The following is a 22,042-nucleotide window of genomic DNA, read 5'->3' as shown; positions in this document are numbered from 1 at the left end:
GTTTGGGACATTCTCTGGAGAGGGGTCTTCTGGTTTACCTGATGAGGAGAGATTTTCCTCGTCTTTGTCATTTATTTGGCAAAAGATTCAGGATAATCTGAAGAGGATGAGTGAGAGATATAAGCGTGTGGAGGATAAGAGACGTGTGCCTGGTCCGTACCTGAATGTGGGTGATCTGGTGTGGTTGTCTACTAAGAATATCAAATTGAAGGTTCCCTCCTGGAAGTTGGGTCCTAAGTTTATTGGGCCTTACAAGGTCTTGTCCGTCATCAATCCCGTAGCTTTTCGCCTTGATCTTCCTCAGACTTGGAAGATCCACAATGTATTTCACAAGTCCCTATTAAAACCTTATGTCCAACCCACTGTATCCTCCTCTTTGCCTCCTCCTCCGATTGTGGTTGATGGTAATCTTGAATTTCAGGTCTCTAGGATTGTGGATTCTCGCATTATCCGCGGTTCTCTCCAGTACCTCGTTCATTGGGAGGAGTATGGTCCTGAGGAGAGGATGTGGGTCCCAGTGGCGGACATTAAGGCCACTCGTCTTATCAGGGCTTTCCATAAGTCGCATCCTGAGAAGGTGGGCTCTGAGTGTCCGGAGTCCACTCGTAGAGGGAGGGGTACTGTCACCGCCAGATCTCTGAGAAGCTCTGACAGACGTTCTTCAGTACCTCTTGCATGAGGTTCTTTTGTTTTGGTTTCGTTTTTCCCTCATCTCTTTTCCCTCTCTCAGCTGTCATCTATTTGCATTGATTGCATCCCTTTATATCCCCTCCCATACTGCCTCACTTTGCGGTTTATACTACTTCCTGGATTGTGCTCACTGCTAGATGCTGCAACTCCTGGTTCATCAGATAAGTCTATTCCTTTATTTGTGTTTTCCTGTTGGCTTGATTCTAGGTGACCCTGACTCCCTCCGTATTAAGTGCAGGGAGCCGGTGGTCGTGTCCCCTCACTATTATAGGGTTTTCAGGTGTCACACAGCCTAGGTACGAGGACATGCAATTTTCCATCATAAAAATCTTTGCATGGGCTGAGCAGTCAGGGAGAGCTCTATGGCTTTTATAGGGCTCACCCATATGTTCCTTAGTTTGGGATCAAGTCAGTCGGATCTTTATTTGTGACTTATAGTTTTCTGCAACACCATCCGTGACACATATTCACTGCACACACGTGTATACACTGCACATGACGGCTCTTACCTTGTGATATAAGAGACTGGTGCTCCTCCATTACATGTCACTACACACACGTGTATACACTGCACATGACGGCTCTTACCTTGTGATATAAGAGGCTGGTGCTCCTCCATTACATGTCACTGCACACACGTGTATACACTGCACATGGTGGCTCTTACCTTGTGATATAAGAGGCTGGTGCTCCTCCATTACATATCACTGCACACACGTGTATACACTGCACATGGTGGCTCTTACCTTGTGATATAAGAGGCTGGTGCTCCTCCATTACATGTCACTGCACACACGTGTATACACTGCACATGACGGCTCTTACCTTGTGATATAAGAGGCTGGTGCTCCTCCATCATGGCCTCCTTGTACAGATCCTTGTGTCCTTCTATATACTCCCACTCCTCCATGGAGAAATAGACAGTGACATCCTGACACCTTATAGGAACCTGACAACACAATGACACCGTCATCACTCAGACCCCTCCAGTGCTTAAACTGGAGAATTTCCCAGCATTCCCAGCAGTGTCACCTCTCCAGTCAGCAGCTCCATCATCTTGTGGGTGAGTTCTAGGATCTTCTGCTCATGTATCAGGAGGTGAGGGGGAGGCTCTGTGATGGGGTGAGGGGTCCTGCTCCGCCCTCCTGACTCCTGGACATGGATGATGGGAGTCACACAGTCCCCCGATGTCTTCTTCACTATTGTGTACTCCTGTGGATGAAGAGGGAAACAATCCTTACAGAAGATCTGTCAGCAGTCTCAATACTACTACTCCAGGTATACTGGCTGGTAGGGATGACCCTGCTAACTAAAATGATACCTGTCTTGTGAAAATCGAGTGCAGTATTTCTGCCCCTCTGTGCACTGAAGACCTCGTTTGCATAAAGAATAAACGTCTTTGTTCTCAGGAACACAGGAAGTGAATTTAATTAGCAGGATCAACCCAACCAGGCAGTATGACTGATTATTAAGGTAGCCATCGGCTTTCCTCCTATTGTCATCTTCTAGATGTCTATATAGCTGGTCAACTAGTTACATAGCTAGTATGGTTAAAAAACAGCATAAGTCCCTGAAGTTCAACCAAGGGATGGGTTGAGAACTGAATTTTAGGAAAGAGGAGTGAGAACCAGACTTCTACACAGTTTACACAGATAAGCCTCATTCACACGTCAGTGTTTGGTCAGTGATTTCCATCAGTGATTGTGAGCTAAAACCAGGATTGGAGCCTCCACAGACATAAGGTATAAGGGAAATATCTGCGCCTGTTCTGTATTTAGAGCTGCACCTGGTTTTGGCTCACAATAACTGACCGAACCCTGACGTGTGAATGAGGCTTTACATATTGTTGGGAACTTTGTTTGGTACCGTTGGACAGGGCTGGGACAAGGCCATTTGGTGCCCAGGGCGAAGATGGCAAACTGCGCGCCCCCCGTTTTTAAGAAAAAATCAATGTTGTTTCAAAACAAGAATATACTTAAAGCAATAGAACAAAGGACTGTGGGACTTTGAAAGTCACAGACACTATAAAGTTCCCCCCCATCATCATGTGCCAGTATAAAGTCCCCCCCATCATCATGTGCCAGTTTTGTAATAAGCCCCCCCAATGTGCCAGTAACACTATTGTAAAAAAAAACAAAAAAAAAAAACACTTATACTTACCTAAGTGTCAGCGATGCGATGCAGCCTCTTCCTGTGTCCCACGCTGTAATGTAAGGCTCAGGCGGCACGATGACGTCATTGCGCCGGCCTCTGATAGGCTGCCGGCCTAGTGCCTGCAGCCAGGGGCGTACATAAAAATCACTGGGCCCCATAGCAGGAATCTAAATTGGGCCCCCATTCCCCTTTTATAGCCCCTCCCTTTGTTCCATGAACTATTCTTGCTGCTGCGTTTTATAATTTATGCCATCAGGGCCGGAATGGGATTACAAAACAGCCCTGGCACACAAAAGAGGTATAATAGATGCAGATGTATATTATATACAGCAGTGTACAGTTATGTGAGGTACGCGGTATAATAGATGCAGTGTGTACAGGTATATAGTATATTCCCTAGTGTTCTGATATGTGAGGTACAGGGTATAATAGATGCAGTGTGTACAGGTATATAGTATATACAGCAGTGTACTGATATGTGAGGTACGGGGTATAATATATGCAGTGTATACAGTATATACAGTAGTGTAATATGTGAGGTACGAGGTATAATAGATGCAGTGTGTACAGATATATAGTAAATACAGCAGTGTATTGACACCTCGTACCTCACATATCAGTACACTGCTGTATATACTATATATCTGTACACACTGCATCTATTATACCTCGTACCTCACATATATAGTATATACAGAAGTGTACTGATATCTGTACACACAGCATCTATTATACCTCATACCTCACATATCAGTGCACTGCGGTATATACTATATATCTGTACATATTGCATGTATAATACTGTGTAATATATGCAGTGTGTGCATGTATGTGTGTATATATATATATATATATATATACAGAGCAGTGTATTGATGTGACACATAGAAGGTATAATACTGTAGATGCAGTGTTTATAGAAATATGTGGTCAGTTATGCATTATAGTCACTGTGAGGTACATGAGGTAGTGGTAACTGTCTGAAGTAGTATACATGAGTGAGCAATGAGTAAAAACAGGGCATGGAGGGGGAGGGGGGGGGGGGAAAATGATGAAAAGTGGAGGACCTCCTCTTACCTCTCCATTCCAGTCTGTATGGATCAATACAGAGCTGCTTGTGAACTTTTAATACTTGCTGTTAGGGGTTGAAGGACCTGTGATGATGTCATCACAGGTCCTGGCAGATATACCTTTGAAACCTAGGAACTACACCATTTTTGGTGCAGTTCCTTTGCTAGATTCTGCAGGACCTGTGATGTTGAAGATGATGTCATCACAGGTCCTGGCAGATGCACTGTTCTAACCTGGGAACTACACTTTACACTGTGCAGTTCCCTTACAGGACCTGTGATGACATCATCAAAGGTCCTTTAGCTTTAGAAAGGTAAACAGGAGTAATTAGGGGGCGGGGCCTCTCCTCCACTTCGGTGCCTGCCTGCAGCCTATCAGAGGAAAGGGAAGGGACACGCCTCTCCCTCCCCTGCACCTCCGCTGGCACAGACAATTACAATGGAGATGAGCGCAATGGAAGCGCTCATCTCCCTGTGCCCGGCGGCGGCTGCTCACTTGGGGGGGGGGGGTCATTTTAGTTGGGGGGGCACATGGGGGGGCACAGCATGATGTAGGGGGGGCCGTGGCCCCCTCTGGCCCCCCCCTGGCGACGCCACTGCTGCTGGCACTTCACCTGCGCCCCCCTCCTGTCCGCAAATGGTAGCGCCCAGGGCACCCGCTCCTTCGGCCCCTGCCTTGTACCGGCCCTGCCGTTGGATGCACTGCAACCCTCATTTTGCAATTCAGTAATGAGAGACTTGTTTATTTTCTACAACTGGCCCGGGTACTGATTCCAGCACCATTCGCCGGCCACTGCACCTACATCTCCTGTCATGCACCCACATCAAACTCACAATAGCAAGAGGACCCCAACTACCATCAAGCAGGACTCCCAACCTCAGGGTGTGACCTGAGGGAACAAAGGGTGCGCCCTCCTATCACTGCCGTGACCCCAGGGAGCATCACTGTGAGAACTGCCATTGTGAACAACTGTTGCAGCCAGAATCACTACCACTCCCATCCTCAGGTCCTCAGAGCAGAGAATGGGAGTGCCTGGCTTGTGGCACATTTATTTATACATATAGGTTAATCATGTCCCGTCTTAGACGCCTATGCAAGACTATAAAAAATTAATTTTTTCAAATCTTTCCTCTGTTGTGCTTTTTCATAAGTGTATAAAACATTTATCTAAGTATCCTAGTTATAGTGGATTTGATTATAAATACCTATAAGAGGCCATATTGTTATATGTATGTATTTTAAAGATGGCCGAGAGAAGTTCATGGAAAGGTCACTGTTAATAAGATTTCTTCTCATGGATGTATCAGTCTGAACAGAGGCCTTCTTGTCTCCTTATGGATTTATGACAGGAGATAAGGATGGTCTCTAGACGCAGCTGGTGCTAATTACCTCTACAGTTTGGTGTTTATTAATGAAGCAGAAAATCTGTGATATCTATATACGCTTATAATCAACGTTAGTTTTGGATAAGAAAATCAATGTTTTTATTTTTGTTGTCCCTATGTATTATATTTACTGTATGTCAATTTGTCTTTTTTATAGTACATCTAAATCAGCTGTGACATTTTGAGATCCAACTATGAAATATAGGAGATCTGGATTCTGGATACAAATATTAACAATGGAACAATAGGAACTTACCAGTATTATTTTAGTACCTATACATACTGTATGTGATATCCTTTCAGTCTGCATATCATGTTGGCATACTGCGGTGACTTTAGGATGCACTACTGATGATTGTACCTATGAATGTTCATGTATTTAGCACTTTATATGGGTGGGTAGTTGTTTGGTCAAACACTCAGTGTCGTTGTCTATATTGCACATTTGCACTTTAGTATATGGTTTTGGTAAATGTTTATCACCCTCTTTTTTATATATATATTTTTGCATATTTTCTGCATATACAGTACAGACCAAAAGTTTGGACACACCTTCTCATTCAAAGAGTTTTCTTTATTTTCATGACTATGAAAATTGTAGATTCACACTAAAGGCATCAAAACTATGAATTAACACATGTGGAATTATATACATAACAAACAAGTGTGAAACAACTGAAAATGTGTCATATTCTAGGTTCTTCAAAGTAGCCACCTTTTGCTTTGATTACTGCTTTGCACACTCTTGGCATTCTCTTGATGAGCTTCAAGAGGTAGTCCCCTGAAATGGTTTTCACTTCACAGGTGTGCCCTGTCAGGTTTAATAAGTGGGATTTCTTGCCTTATAAATGGGGTTGGCACCATCAGTTGCGTTGAGGAGAAGTCAGGTGGGTACACAGCTAATAGTCCTACTGAATAGACTGTTAGAATTCTTATTATGGCAAGAAAAAAGCAGCTAAGTAAAGAAAAACGAGTGGCCATCATTACTTTAAGAAATGAAGGTCAGTCAGTCAGCCGAAAAATTGGGAAAACTTTGAAAGTAAGGGCTATTTGACCATGAAGGAGAGTGATGGGGTGCTGCGCCAGATGACCTGGCCTCCACAGTCACCGGACCTAAACCCAATCGAGATGGTTTGGGGTGAGCTGGACCACAGAGTGAAGGCAAAAGGTCCAACAAGTGCTAAGCATCTCTGGGAACTCCTTCAAGACTGTTGGAAGACCATTTCAGGGGACTACCTCTTGAAGCTCATCAAGAGAATGCCAAGAGTGTGCAAAGCAGTAATCAAAGCAAAAGGTGGCTACTTTGAAGAACCTAGAATATGACATATTTTCAGTTGTTTCACACTTGTTTGTTATGTATATAATTCCACATGTGTTAATTCATAGTTTTGATGCCTTCATAGTCATGAAAATAAAGAAAACTCTTTGAATGAGAAGGTGTGTCCAAACTTTTGGTCTATACTGTATATACACTATCAATATGGCTTTATACTATTCTGGTCATTATGTATTAATATCTATGCATATTGTAACACGTAGCGCTTTATTATATGTACTTGGCACTTTTTACACATATTGATTCATCATGGTCTGCCGATTAATTGGCACTGTTTTATGAAATGTATGAATATATATATTTTTTTTTCTTATGCAAATTCATAATTTTTTCAGATATTTGCTATATATTTTTATATATACCTAATTGTCTGCTGTAGTCACATTGGAATATGAGTATTTGTATTGTATCACAAAGTGTACATGTATTGAATTTTCTTGCAATACTGTGTTATTGTTTTTAGTATGTATTGGATTAATCCTACTGTTGTGCAGATTGTTACATGAGCCTACATGAATACAGTATTGTTTTGCTCCATTGTTGTGAAAATATCATGGTATCTATCCCATACGTGCTCTCCATGAACAATATACTATCTATACCCGGCATTTGCGCATCGCACTGGTGCGCTGGGGTGCGATATCGTGGGGGCGCTCCTTTTTCTGGTCTCCGTGGGAACCGAGTGACGCGCACTCCGTTGCCGTGCGGCCGGGCTGGAGTGGGTTGGGCTACGTATGTATCTGCGTGACCCTCTCCTCCTACCTTGGTCGTGCGGCGCGCTGGGCGTGTTGCACGTCAACATCGGGTGAACGGTGGCGCGCTCCTATGATGTCAGATCCCCAATCACTGGGCGTATGCACAACAACAATGCCGGATGTGGATCTCACTATATAAGGTGGACACCGGTGTGTATTCCTTACCTCCTGACGAAGCCTTTTCCAGGCGAAACGCGTGTCAAGGTGCAGCTCTGCTTAGACACTTGGTGCCTTCACACGTCATGGGTAACTTATGCATCTCATAGTATTCTCATTTTGTTCGTCTATTTGGTTACCTTTCATGCACGCTTTTACTGCTATGTCATTGCTACCGGGCATCCTGCTCCATATTTAGGGCGGGCCCCGGACGCTCTTGAGGCTGGCAGCTATGGCGTGCATAATTGGGGATATTTGGTACATCTGTGAGATGCATGCAGCTATATGTTACTCTGGGTGAGGTTACATCTCACCCATGTTTATGTGATTCAGCAGCCGGTATTCTTGGCACGTTCCCCTGTCAGTACGGTATTTGTGAGGGTTTGTTGCTCCGTTACACGGGGCGCCCCATCCTCCCAGTACCTTGTGCCTTGTGTTACTGTATGTTTATTTCATGTCTTAATAAATTTCATATATTTTATATGAGTGTTCTCCTCATTTTTTATGGGGTTAATAGTTTTGTTCTTTTTTTGGTTATAAGAAAATTAATAAGACATATGTATCGTTTTATATTGTTACGTATTATTAACCCTTTGGACACCGGAGTTAGTTTTATTTATTTTTTCATTTTTGCGTTTTCATTTTTCTTCCCTATTTTCCGTGAGCCATAACTTTTTTATATTTCCAGTCACATAGCTGAATGAGGGCTTATTTTTTTGCAGGACAAGTTTTACTTTCTAATGCCATCATAAATTATGGCAGTGGGAAGTTAGAGAAAAATTACAAATAGGGTGGAAATGGAAAAAAAACGCAATCCCTCCGATGTTTTGCAGGTTTTGTTCCCACGGCGTATTGTTTACGGCCAAACTGACCTATGCCGTTCATTCTCTGTGTCAGTACAATTACAACGATACCCCATATGTATAGGTTTTTTATGTGTAAATAGTGTAAAAATACATTTAAACTTTGAGAGTTTTTTTTTTTTTTTTACATGACCATATTCTGACCCCCATAACTTTTTTATTCTTATGTCTACTGAGCTGTTTAGAGGCTCATTTCTTGCGGGACAATTCGTAGTTTTTATTGATACTATTTTGAAGTGTGCATGACTTTTGGATCACATTTTATTTCATTTTTTGGGGTAAGAGAAGCAATCAAAAAATGGCAAATCGGCCATTTTGACACTTTTTTCCGTTACACCATTCGCCGTATTGGATTTATTTTTTTAGATTTTAATATTATTGGCATTTTCGGTCGCAGTGATACCCAGGATGTTTATATTTATTGTTATTTATTTTTTATTTTTTTTTTATACGGAATGGGGGTGATTTAAACTTTTATTTTTATTTTTTATAATCATTTTAAGGCTCATAAAAGACCTTATAAATGATGTTTTAAATTTTTCATTTTGACCTATAATGGATAAAAAAATGACAATTTCTTAGCATTTTGCTCATTTCTTATATTGGCCTGCCATCTGGTGGCCAAAATAAGAATTGCAGCATTAATGCTCTAAATTTCTTCATAGAGACTCGAAGCATTCAGCGCATGTACTGAAGTCCTGATTGGCCGCACGGGGCTTCAGTACTAAGCTTTTGCGCATTCAGGTGCCGTGATCTCACTTGATTACGGCATCTAAAGCATTTAATTACGACGATCTGCATTATTGCATTGCTGTTTGAAACAGCAGAGACTTGCACGTGCGAGCGGGCATCATGCTTGCACAGCGCTACCAGCGCCATACATGTACGGCACTGGTAGCCAAAGGGTTAAGGACGTTTATGTATCTGTTATCATATATATACAGTACAGACCAAAAGTTTGGACACACCTTCTCATTCAAAGAGTTTTCTTTATTTTCCTGACTATGAAAATTGTAGATTCACACTGAAGGCATCAGAAACGATGAATTAACACATGTGGAATTATATACATAACAAACAAGTGTGAAACAACTGAAAATATGTCATATTCTAGGTTCTTCAAAGTAGCCACCTTTTGCTTTGATTACTGCTTTGCACACTCTTGGCATTCTCTTGATGAGCTTCAAGAGGTAGTCCCCTGAAATGGTTTTCACTTCACAGGTGTGCCCTGTCAGGTTTAATAAGTGGGATTTCTTGCCTTATAAATGGGGTTGGGGCCATCAGTGGCGTTGAGGAGAAGTCAGGTGGATACACAGCTGATAGTCCTACTGAATAGACTGTTAGAATTTGTATTATGGCAAGAAAAAAGCAGCTAAGTAAAGAAAAACGAGTGGCCATCATTACTTTAAGAAATGAAGGTCAGTCAATCAGCCGAAAAATTGGGAAAACTTTGAAAGTAAGGGCTATTTGACCATGAAGGAGAGTGATGGGGTGCTGCGCCAGATGACCTGGACTCCACAGTCACCGGACCTGAACCCAATCGAGATGGTTTGGGGTGAGCTGGACCACAGAGTGAAGGCAAAAGGTCCAACAAGTGCTAAGCATCGCTGGGAACTCCTTCAAGACTGTTGGAAGACCATTTCAGGGGACTACCTCCTGAAGCTCATCAAGAGAATGCCAAGAGTGTGCAAAGCAGTAATCAAAGCAAAAGGTGGCTACTTTGAAGAACCTAGAATATTACATATTTTCAGTTGTTTCACACTTGTTTGTTATGTATATAATTCCACATGTGTTAATTCATAGTTTTGATGCCTTCATAGTCATGAAAATAAAGAAAACTCTTTGAATGAGAAGGTGTGTCCAAACTTTTGGTCTGTACTTTATATATATTCTTAGGAATGCATACATTCCTATTATATGATGAAGACAGTTTGGGTATGGACTTTGTTAATAAGCATCTGTAAAGATGTGGTATTTTAACTAACCATCAATCAACTGTTGGTGTAGCAGAGGAGGCACATATATCTCTGTGAGAAAACAAGGCTCATTCATATTATTATCGGTCCCATAAATTAACCATGTGAGAAACATTCAAAGGACGCCTAGGAGTCTGTGCTTGATTGCTAGAAGTGTCAGAATTAATCCCTCTAGCTTTGATTTAGGTTCCAGAGGTAATGTGTATAGAATGTGAGATAAAGTCACATTTGGATATTTAACCCTTACTAGATAAATACTAATAGTTTAGGTAACAGTGTCACCTAGGGGTAAATAAGTAACATTACACCAACAGCAGAAGTGCATTTGGGGTAATACAATTACATCACAGTCCTTATCATATGTACACGCCTAGCCGACAATGATTGGAAAACTTCAAGCTAGGAAGGTGTGTCTAACTGATAAGTTTGCGATCATAAACCACACACACACTGTAATGGGGTGCCGAAGGCGCACTCGGTCTCCCATCAGCCGCAGACCTGCTGCTTAGCTACGGGAGTGAGGATCTGTGTTTGACCTCGTTCCCAGGCGGCTTTGCTAGCTGGGAGGCTCCCTGCTCCTAGGTCTGCCTTGAGCGCCGAGCTGATCACTCGGTGCTCGACTGGTTGGTCTGTCGGTCATGTGATGCTGGCCACGTCACATGACCCTCCCCACTATAAATACAGGCAGCCTGCTGGCCACAGGTTGCCTGTTAATTTAGGTTCCTGGCAGTTGTTGGATACCTGTGTACTTACCTGATCCTGTTCCCTGACGATCCTTTGCCTGCTCCTCCTGTACTGCGCATCCTTCCTGGTATATTGACCTCGGCTTCCACCTGACTATACTTTGCGGACTCCTTTGGTACTTCTCGACTCTCCTGGTATTTATGACCCCGGCTTCTCCTGACCTTTCTTTGCTTATCACTCTGTACTGCGTTGTCCTCTTGGTTTTGACCCGGTCCGTTCACTATCCGTTATTTGTCTTGTCTATCCTTCCCGCACATATCCTAAGTTAGGGCCTGCCGTCCAGTTGACCCCTGTCATCAGAACTCATGAGGCAAGTAGGCAGGGCCAGGGGTGAGGGTGGAGCGCAGTGGTCACTACCCGAGGAAGGATGCGCAGGACAGGGGGAGCAGGCAAAGGATCGTCAGGGAACAGGATCAGGTAAGTACACAGGTATCCAACAACTGCCAGGAACCTAAATTAACAGGCAACCTGTGGAGAGCAGGCTGCCTGTATTTATAGTGGGGAGTGAGGGTCATGTGACGTGGCCAGCGTCACATGACCGACAGACCAACCAGTAGAGCATCGAGTGATCAGCTCGGCGCTCAAGGCAGACCTAGGAGCAGGGAGCCTCCCAGCTAGCAAAGCCGCCCTGGGAACGAGGTCAAACACAGATCCTCGCTCCCGAAGCTAAGCAGCAGGTCTGCGGCTGATGGGAGACCGAGTGCGCCTTCGGCACCCCGTTACACACACACGAGGAAAGGGACCGCCACCACCACCAACAAGAAAAAAGAGAAAACACAGAGAAACAAAGAAAACCCAGGAGAAAGATCCTAATAACCAGATCGTACCTTAGAGATAACTTCCCTTTGTCTCTGCACATCATCTGTATTCTCGGTAATGTATAAATCTATTTAGTTTAGTATTGATATAAATTAATCAGCCTGATATTTAGCAAACTACCTGATGTTGGCGGATGTATAGTTGTTAAAAGTGCTACATCAATATTGTCACTATTCAGTAACAATGCATATTACTGAATAAAATAAAATTTTATATATATACACTGCTCAAAAAAATAAAGGGAACACTTAAACAACACAATGTAACTCCAAGTCAATCACACTTCTGTGAAATCAAACTGTCCACTTAGGAAGCAACACTGAGTGACAATCAATTTCACATGCTGTTGTGCAAATGGGATAGACAACAGGTGGAAATTATAGGCAATTAGCAAGACACCCCCAATAAAGGAGTGGTTCTGCAAGTGGTGACCTGACCACTTCTCAGTTCCTATGCTTCCTGGCGGATGTTTTGGTCACTTTTGAATGCTGCCGGTGCTTTCACTCTAGTGGTAGCATGAGATGGAGTCTACAACCCACACAAGTGGCTCAGGTAGTGCAGCTTATCCAGGATGGCACATCAATGCGAGCTGTGGCAAGAAGGTTTGCTGTGTCTGTCAGCGTAGTGTCCAGAGCATGGAGGCACTACCAGGAGACAGGCCAGTATATCAGGAGACGTGGAGGAGGTCGTAGGAGGGCAACAACCCAGCAGCAGGACTGCTACCTCCGCCTTTGTGCAAGGAGGAACAGGAGGAGCACTGCCAGAGCCCTGCAAAATGACCTCCAGCAGGCCACAAATGTGCATGTGTCTGCTCAAACGGTCAGAAACAGACTCCATGAGGGTGATATGAGGGCCCAACGTCCACAGGTGTGGGTTGTGCTTACAGCCCAACAACGTGCAGGACATTTGGCATTTGCCAGAAAACACCAAGATTGGCAAATTCGCCACTGGCGCCCTGTGCTCTTCACAGATGAAAGCAGGTTCACACTGAGCACATGTGACAGACGTGACAGAGTCTGGAGACGCCGTGGAGAACGTTCTGCTGCCTGCAACATCCTCCAGCATGACCGGTTTGGCATTGGGTCAGTAATGGTGTGGGGTGGCATTTCTTTGGGGGGCCGCACAGCCCTCCATGTGCTCGCCAGAGGTAGCCTGACTGCCATTAGGTACCGAGATGAGATCCTCAGACCCCTTGTGAGACCATATGCTAGTGCGGTTGGCCCTGGGTTCCTCCTAATGCAAGACAATGCTAGACCTTATGTGGCTGGAGTGTGTCAGCAGTTCCTGCAAGACGAAGGCATTGATGCTATGGACTGGCCCGCCCGTTCCCCAGACCTGAATCCAATTGAGCACATCTGGGATATCATGTCTCGCTCTATCCACCAACGTCACGTTGCACCACAGACTGTCCAGGAGTTGGCAGATGCTTTAGTCCAGGTCTGGGAGGAGATCCCTCAGGAGACCGTCCGCCACCTCATCAGGAGCATGCACAGTCGTTGTAGGGAGGTCATACAGGCACGTGGAGGCCACACACACTACTGAGCCTCATTTTGACTTGTTTTAAGGACATTACATCAAAGTTGGATCAGCCTGTAGTGTGTTTTTCCACTTTAATTTTGAGGGAGACTCCAAATCCAGACCTCCATGGGTTAAAAAATTTGATTTCCATTTTTTAATTTTTGTGTGATTTTGTTGTCAGCACATTCAACTATGTAAAGAACAAAGTATTTCAGAAGAATATTTAATTAATTCAGATCTAGGATGTGTTATTTTTGTGTTTCCTTTATTTTTTTGAGCAGTGTATATATATATATTATCTGAATAAAAGACCTAAATATTTATTTCAGAGGTAACTCTCTGATTGGAATAATCTCATTCCATAGTCAATACCAGGCTTGATAATTTATATTGCTACCCCATTATCCGTGATTTGTCATAGTTGGGTGCAGAGCAAGGATTCATATCTTTTATTAACGTTATTGAGTTTTTATATCTAAAAATTGTGGTCGAGGCGGATTGTATTATATTCTTCTGTCAGAGAGGAACTGTGTAGATGCTGGTATTTGTGTGGGTACTGCATATCACTGTGTATCTTTGCAGATGATTGAGTTTCCCATTGATTAATCTCTGTATTTTAAATTATAGTATAATAAATCATTTATATTTTTGCATAGATGCCTGTACCTTGTTTTTATGATTGCACAATATAATTAAATAACTGATCAAACTCTTTTGAGGTGTTATGTGTGTCCACCTCGAGGATCAACTGCCTTTGAATTTTTTTCTTTGATCCTTTTAAATAAAGCCATTTGCTTTATATCCCCGACACCTCATAACTAAGACCCTCCATACCCCTTATCAGTTTAGTTGCTCTTTTTGGTACTTTTTCAGCTCCAGGGCATCCTTTCTATAAACTGATGCCCAGAACTGAACTGCATATTCCGGATGAGGCTGCACCAATGCTTTGTAAAGAGGTCCTTACTCGCATGTAGTAAGGATGCATGTAGATTTGGATTTGTGAACATACATTTAAAGTTACTATTTAATGATCCACATTCATGTTATGGTTTTTATTGGTGGTCTGTAAAGTGTGGATCTCCCTGTCCACTGCCTTAATAATCCCCTATAATCGATTCTCCACCCTCCAATATATTCTGACCCCTCTGTCACCTATCTATCACTTCATTTTCTGTCTCACCCTCACATCTCTATGGAAATATCTCCCAGCACAGCAGACCCCCTTCCAATAGGGGGCATATTATACATAGAATACAGTTTGTACCCAAATAAAAAGTGGGCCCAGTGCTCTAAGAGCCCAAACCCTTCTGCCCTACACCCAGACTTCAGCCATTCATTTAGCTCACTGAGGACCCGCTGTGGTTCCCGTGTTGCATATGGCAAAGGCAGTATTCCAGAGATTACCATCTTTCAGGTCCTTCCCTTAAGTTTGCAACCTACTTCTTCAAAATTATTCTTAAGGACCCTCTCTCATTTTCCATGTATTCTGTCATTGGTTTCAACATGAACTAAGACAGTTGATCACCAGTTCCTCCCAGTAACATATCCACCTGTTCCACCACATGCCGAACCCTGGCACGAGAAAGAGATGACAAACCATTCGGTTATACTATCCGCCGTCCTGATAATAAAATCCCTTATAAGTCCTAACTGTACAGGCCCACCTGTACTTGCACCCCCTCCCTCCATCCTGGCTGTTAGAGCAGTATCCTCTAGGGTTGCCATTTCTGGGACTGACACCCTTGTATCATTACCCAACTTGGCAATTTTGCTTAGATGCACAGTAATAGTATCAGCCTCTCTTTTCTTGGATCCCTTTCTACTCCCCCTGTATACGTTGACCCAGCTACCTACCTGCTACTCCTGACCCTTATCTCCAGCTGCCATTTCTACTCCACTGAATGCTTGCTCAATGAGCAGCATGCTCCTCTCCAGATTACCAATTTTCTCATTCTGAACTCTAATGTGAACTTTCAGATGGGCAGCATGCTCCCACCTGTCACAGCGGTATTCAGACCTCCTGCTCCAGTTCTGTATACCTTTAACATATGACAGTGTGCACCGAAGAAAGTCTCCAGTCCTGCTAGCGATTACCCCAGATACAACAGAGAACAGGAATTGTTCTTAGGATTTTAAATCCTGCTTTGAACAATGTATTTGTAACGCCACTAGCAGCACACAGCAGCCCTTTCCTCCTGGGTACAACGTGCCTACTTACCTTCTCATGGCTCCTACAACGTGACTATTGGTCACTGGTCACATGATACATCACTCACCATACTGGGGGCTGATCTTCAGGTTCTCCGTCGCTTGGAAGGTCTGGAGGCCGTTCTCCAGGACCCTGGACTCTTCCTATCACTTCCTATGATGGATTCTCCTTCCCGATGTCTGACTTGTTACAGAATACAATAAAGAGGAGAGAAATCTAGAAAAGTTTACCTCTCCGCTCAGCAGGGAGATGATCTCCAAGGTGAGGTCTAATATTCTTCTGCTGATCTCCTTCCTGTCCATCCTTGGTGGCTTATTCAGGAGAAGGCTCGTATTGCTGGTTTTCTTCATGATGCCTCCAAAAAAAAGGAAAAAAGGTTAATCAGTGAGTCCCATGTCCCCGATAATGAGGCCGAGAAAAAGTACAACTCATCCTGCAAAACTCAGACCCTCATAAAGCTGTACTGACAGGAAAAACTCTGAGATCCCTGTGTATCTAAACTCCTGGCAGTGCAGTGTGTATCTAAGCTCCTGGCAGTGCACTCTTTATCTAAGCTCCTGGCAGTGTTTCCCTCATTCTTACGGAGCAGATTCCCTCATCCGGCACAGAATGATGACAACCCCCACTATCCCCACTACTACTCCCCCCATCATACTAATCTGAGGAGCGGAGAAGGATTCCTTGTGTGTAATGGAGGAGAATCTCCAGAGGTGACATGTCTGAGCTCTCCACCACACTGTCTCCTCACAGCTCATCTTACCTGCAGGCTGGAGGAATGGCTGATACCAGAGAGAACAAGAGCCCTGACTACCGACCAGGACCTGCCCAGTATCTGCTGCACTGCCAGAGCTGAAGGACCTGGGGTGACGTCACCGTCATGTGATCAGTGCAGGGGGTGGGGCTCAGCAGTGGAGAGGAGGAGAGGTAGGAAGGACCTGTGATGACGTCACCATCATGTGATCAGAGCAGGGGGCGGTGCTCAGCAGTGGAGAGGAGGAGAAGTGGGGGAAGGACCTGTGATGACGTCAGTGTCATGTGATCAGTGCAGAGGGTGGGGCTCAGCAGTGGAGATGAGGAGAGGTGGGGGAAGGACCTCAGGTGACGTCACCATCATGTGATCAGTGCAAGGGGGCGGAGCTCAGCAGTGGAGAGGAGGACAGGTGGGGAAGGACCTGTGATGATGTCACCATCATGTGATCAGTGCAAGGGGCGGTGCTCAGCAGTAGAGAGGAGGAGAAGTGGGGGAAGGACCTGTGATGACGTAACCATCATGTGATCAGTGCAAGGGGGCGGAGCTCAGCAGTGGAGAGGAGGAGAGGTGGGGAAGGACCTGTGATGACGTCACCATCATGTGATCAGTGCAGGGGGCGGTGCTCAGCAGTGGAGAGGAGGAGAGGTGGGGAAGGACCTGGGGTGACGTCACCAGCATGTGATCAGTGCAAGGGGCGGTGCTCAGCAGTGGAGACTAGAGGAGGAGAGGTGAGGAAAGGGTTATGATGATGGTCATGTGACATGAGGGGCGGAGGAGCGGGAAGGACGGATCTCTATAATACAGCCGTGCAGCAGAGTTTGCAGGAATCTATGCTCTGCAGATGGTATTTGTTGGAGGGAAGGGTCAGCCTCCTCCCGCCAGCTGTCAGGTATATGGGGCGGCCTCTGCCTTCAGCGAGATCTCCCAGAGAGGTGTGATGGCGGATCCCTTCTCCCCGTCCGCCTGAGATCTGGGAGTTTTCAGTAGCTTTGATAGCTGAGATCAGAAAGAACTGCAATAAACTGTTGGCTCGGGGAGCAGTGTAATAATTGTGTGTTTTTTATTTTTTACAGAAAAAAAGTTTTCTTGATCTGAAGCTGAAAAGAAAGTAATTTAATGGGAATGTTCCGGGGTCTCTGGTGGACGGCTATCCTCTACTTGTAACACTCAGGCCTTACTATTCCCTGCTACAGGAAACCTACATGGGTTGGACATCAGGAGGGCGGCTGGAGCGAGGAGGCTGTCCCTTCCCTAGAAAAAATACCATCTGCAGATCATTGATTAAACTGTGCTTTATTCTTCGGGAGGAGGCCACCTGGCACCAGCTGTTGGGTGGAGTATCACACACCTGTTGGTAGAGGCCTCCAGCAGAGGAACTTTGTGGTCTGGATGTTTGTGGACATTATCCCCGGTTTCCTCTATGCAAAGTCATCAACTCTTTACTTTATTGCACTTTAAAGGGTTAACTTGCACTGTTTAACACTGTGTAACTGCATTTTATATGGTTGTTGTGATATATATCCTCTTCATTTAATGAATACTGAGAGACTTTTTAGACTTTCTAGCTAATAATGAGACGCTGCGCCTCTGACTGGTTATACCCTGGAGGGGTGATACTAAGCAACTACCTGGTCTTCACTAGAGCCTCTGATGGTGAGGATAGACTTGGGCCGTTAGGGTAGTAGTTATGTGTCGCTTCAGAGCAGTCCCCGAGTCAGTGGCAGCTGACCAGGGAGTCATAGATACCGGTGCAAGCACCGAGGGGAAGTACGTGGTTAGGAAGTCCAGGATCAGGGCAGGCAGCGATCAAGCAAGGTCTGTAAATGAAGTCCAAGGTCAGAGGCAGGCGGCAAATAAGCAAGGTCTGAAAACGAAGTGAGAGACAGGTGGCAAACAGACAAAATCCGATAGACAGCAAAGCAGAACTAGACAAGCTAGTGACCATGAGTTGCTCAGGCATGTTCCTGGGGTAGGAAGCGCCTTTGAATACTTCCTGCAATCGAGCCATAGGCTGGTGAGACAGAGGGTGTGTACGTGCTGCCTCACAAGTGAGGAGACACACATCCATACAAGCCCTAACAACACTACAGGTCTCCAGCAGAAAGTAAACTCTGGCATGGAGCATAGATACAACAGTTAAGCTGCCAGCGCTTGTCAGCATGGCACATGGCAGCAGGAGAGAAAGAGGGAGCCCGGCACCCGTGCCCGTGGGTAGGGGCAGCAGCGCCGGTACAGACCGCTGGGCTAACAGTAACCACCCCCTTCCTCTTACACTCCCTCTCCTGAAGCCTGGCTCTAGACAAAAAATTATTTAGAAGAAGAGGGGCATTGATGTTCACTTGGTTTTCTGGGAAGCCATGGAGACGGAAATATATTTTTTGGCTAGTTGGGGAGCAGAAGGGAGTCCAGGTAGAGGAACGAAATGCTCCATTTTAGAGAAGCGGTCTACCACTACCCAAATCACAGAACAACCAGAGGAAGTGGGTAGATCCCTAATAAAGTCCATGGCTATTTGTTGCCAGGGAACCTCAGGAACAAGAAGCAGAAGGCCAGCTGGACGTTGTTTGGAAGTCTTATTATGTGCACAGGACGGACAAGCAGTGACAAATTCTTGGATGTCTTGTCGCATGGACGGCCACCAGTACCGCTGTACAATGAACCTGAAGGTCTTTCGCTGACCGGCATGACCCACCACTTTAGATAAATGACCCCATAGTAAGACCTGCTTTCTAAGAGACTCTGCAACAAAGGTCTTTCCAGAAGGAATCTCGGATAGCTTGACAGGACAGGCCGAGATTTTAGCGGGATTGATTAAATATAGGGGCTCCTCCTCCTGGTCGGTAGAATCAAAGGATCTTGAGAGAGCATCTGCTTTGATGTTCTTATCTGCAGCACAAAAGTAAAGAACAAAATCAAAATGGGCAAAGAACAGGGACCATCTAGCTTGTCGAGGATTAAGTCTCTGTGCAGACTGCAGATAGGTGAGGTTCTTGTGGTCGGTATAGATTACCACAGGATGACTGGCTCCCCCCAGAAGGTATCACCATTCCTCCAATGCCATCTTGATGGCCAACAACTCTCTGTCCCCAATCGAGTAGTTGCACTCAGGAGCAGAGAAGGCCCCGGAGAAGAAGGCACAGGTAATCATCTTAGCTGAGGGATACTTTTGTGGAAGCACCGCCCCAGCTCCAATAGACGATGCATCCACCTCCAGAAAAAATTTATTACTGGCATCAGGATGATGGAGTACTGGAGCCTTAGAGAAGACCTGCTTCAAGGCTAGAAAGCCTGATTCAGCCTCAGCAGTCCAACTTTTGGGATTCGCCCCTTTGCACATCAAGGTTGAGATGAGAGCTATCAAATAAGAGAAGTGTGGCACAAACTGGTAGTTGGCGAACCCCAGCAAACGTTGAATTACCTTTAAACCAGAAGAATGAGGCCACTTTAAAATCACGGACAGCTTCTCAGGATCCATCTGCAGGCCAGTATCAGATATTATGTACCCCAGAAATGGAAGAGAGGATTGTTCGAAGATACATTTTTCAAATTTGGTGTACAGATTATCCTCTCTTAGCCTTTGAAGAACCAGATGAACCTTCCTCCGGTGAGTAGCCAAATCGGGAGACAAGATTATAATATCGTCAAGATAGACCACAACACTGGAATAGAGTAAGTCTCTGAAGATATCATGGACGACTTCTTTAAATACCGTCGAGGCATTGCTTAGCCCGAAGGGCATCACTACAGTCGTGGCCAAAAGTTTTGAGAATTACATAAATATTGAAAATTGGAAAAGTTGCTGCTTAAGTTTTTATAATAGCAATTTGCATATACTCCAGAATGTTATGAAGAGTGATCAGATGAATTGCATAGTCATTCTTTGCCATGAAAATTAACTTAATCCCAAAAAAAACTTTCCATTGCATTTCATTGCTGTCATTAAAGGACCTGCTGAGATCATTTCAGTAATCGTCTTGTTAACTCAGGTGAGAATGTTGACGAGCACAAGGCTGGAGATCATTATGTCAGGCTGATTGGGTAAAATGGCAGACTTGACATGTTAAAAGGAGGGTGATGCTTGAAATCATTGTTCTTCCATTGTTAACCATGGTGCAAAGAAACGCGTGCAGCCATCATTGCGTTGCATAAAAATGGCTTCACAGGCAAGGATATTGTGGCTACTAAGATTGCACCTCAATCAACAATTTATAGGATCATCAAGAACTTCAAGGAAAGAGGTTCAATTCTTGTTAAGAAGGCTTCAGGGCGTCCAAGAAAGTCCACCAAGCGCCAGGATCGTCTCCTAAAGAGGATTTAGCTGTGGGATCGGAGTGCCACCAGTGCAGAGCTTGCTCAGGAATGGCAGCAGGCAGGTGTGAGCGCATCTGCACGCACAGTGAGGCGAAGACTTTTGGAAGATGGCCTGGTGTCAAGAAGGGCAGCAAAGAAGCCACTTCTCTCCAAAAAAAACATCAGGGACAGATTGATCTTCTGCAGAAAGTTTGGTAAATGGACTGCTGAGGACTGGGGCAAAGTCATATTCTCCGATGAAGCCTCTTTCCGATTGTTTGGGGCATCTGGAAAAAGGCTTGTCCGGAGAAGAAAAGGTGAGCGCTACCATCAGTCCTGTGTCATGCCAACAGTAAAGCATCCTGAGACCATTCATGTGTGGGGTTGCTTCTCATCCAAGGGAGTGGGCTCACTCACAATTTTGCCCAAAAACACAGCCATGAATAAAGAATGGTAACAAAAAACCCTCCAACAGCAACTTCTTCCAAAAATCCAACAACAGTTTGGTGAAGAACAATGCATTTTCCAGCACGATGGAGCATCGTGCCATAAGGCAAAAGTGATAACTAAGTTGCTTAGGGACCAAAACGTTGACATTTTGGGTCCATGGCCTGGAAACTCCCCAGATCTTAATCCCATTGAGAAATTGTGGTCAATCCTCAAGAGGCGGGTGGACAAACAAAAACCCACTAATTCTGACAGACTCCAAGAAGTGATTATGAAAGAATGGGTTGCTATCAGTCAGGAATTGGCTCAGAAGTTGATTGAGAGCATGCCCAGTCGAATTGCAGAGGTCCTGAAAAAGAAGGGCCAACACTGCAAACACTGACTCTTTGCATAAATGTCATGTAATTGTCGATAAAAGCGTTTGAAACGTATGAAGTGCGTGTAATTATATTTCACTACATCACAGAAACAACTGAAACAAAGATCTAAAAGCAGTTTAGCAGCAAGCTTTGTGAAAACTAATATTTGTGTCATTCTCAAAACTTTTGGCCACGACTGTAGATATTCATAGTGACCGTCACAGGTGTTAAAGGCAGTCTTCCACTCATCCCCTTGATAAATTCGGATCAAGTTGTAGGCCCCATGCAGATCTAATTTGGAGACGATCTTAGCCCTTCTGAGGCGGTCAAACAACTCTGGAATAAGGGGAAGAGGGTATTTGTTCTTGACTGTGATCGTATTTAGACCACTATAATATTTTCTTCACCAAAAAGAAGCCAGCACCAGCCGGAGAAGATGATTTCCGGATAAATCCTCTATCAAGATTTTCTTTAATATAATCAGACATGGCTTGTGTCTCTGCTGGCGACAGGGGATAA

General features: G+C 44.6%; 1 long non-coding RNA gene across 1 annotated transcript; it reads right to left on the bottom strand.

Moving 5' to 3' along the window:
• Positions 1 to 1,856: 1,856 nt before the first annotated feature.
• Positions 1,857 to 16,502, bottom strand: LOC120992086. The gene is made up of 3 exons (XR_005776920.1): positions 16,437 to 16,502; positions 15,907 to 16,031; positions 1,857 to 1,902 (listed from the first exon to the last, which is right to left on the bottom strand). It is a non-coding gene; the product is annotated as an uncharacterized LOC120992086 (long non-coding RNA).
• Positions 16,503 to 22,042: the final 5,540 nt, after the last annotated feature.

The sequence above is a fragment of the Bufo bufo genome, chromosome 2 (assembly GCF_905171765.1).
Source record: "Bufo bufo chromosome 2, aBufBuf1.1, whole genome shotgun sequence".
NCBI classification, from domain to species: Eukaryota; Metazoa; Chordata; class Amphibia; order Anura; family Bufonidae; genus Bufo; species Bufo bufo.
This window is presented reverse-complemented; position numbering and strand designations above follow the sequence as displayed.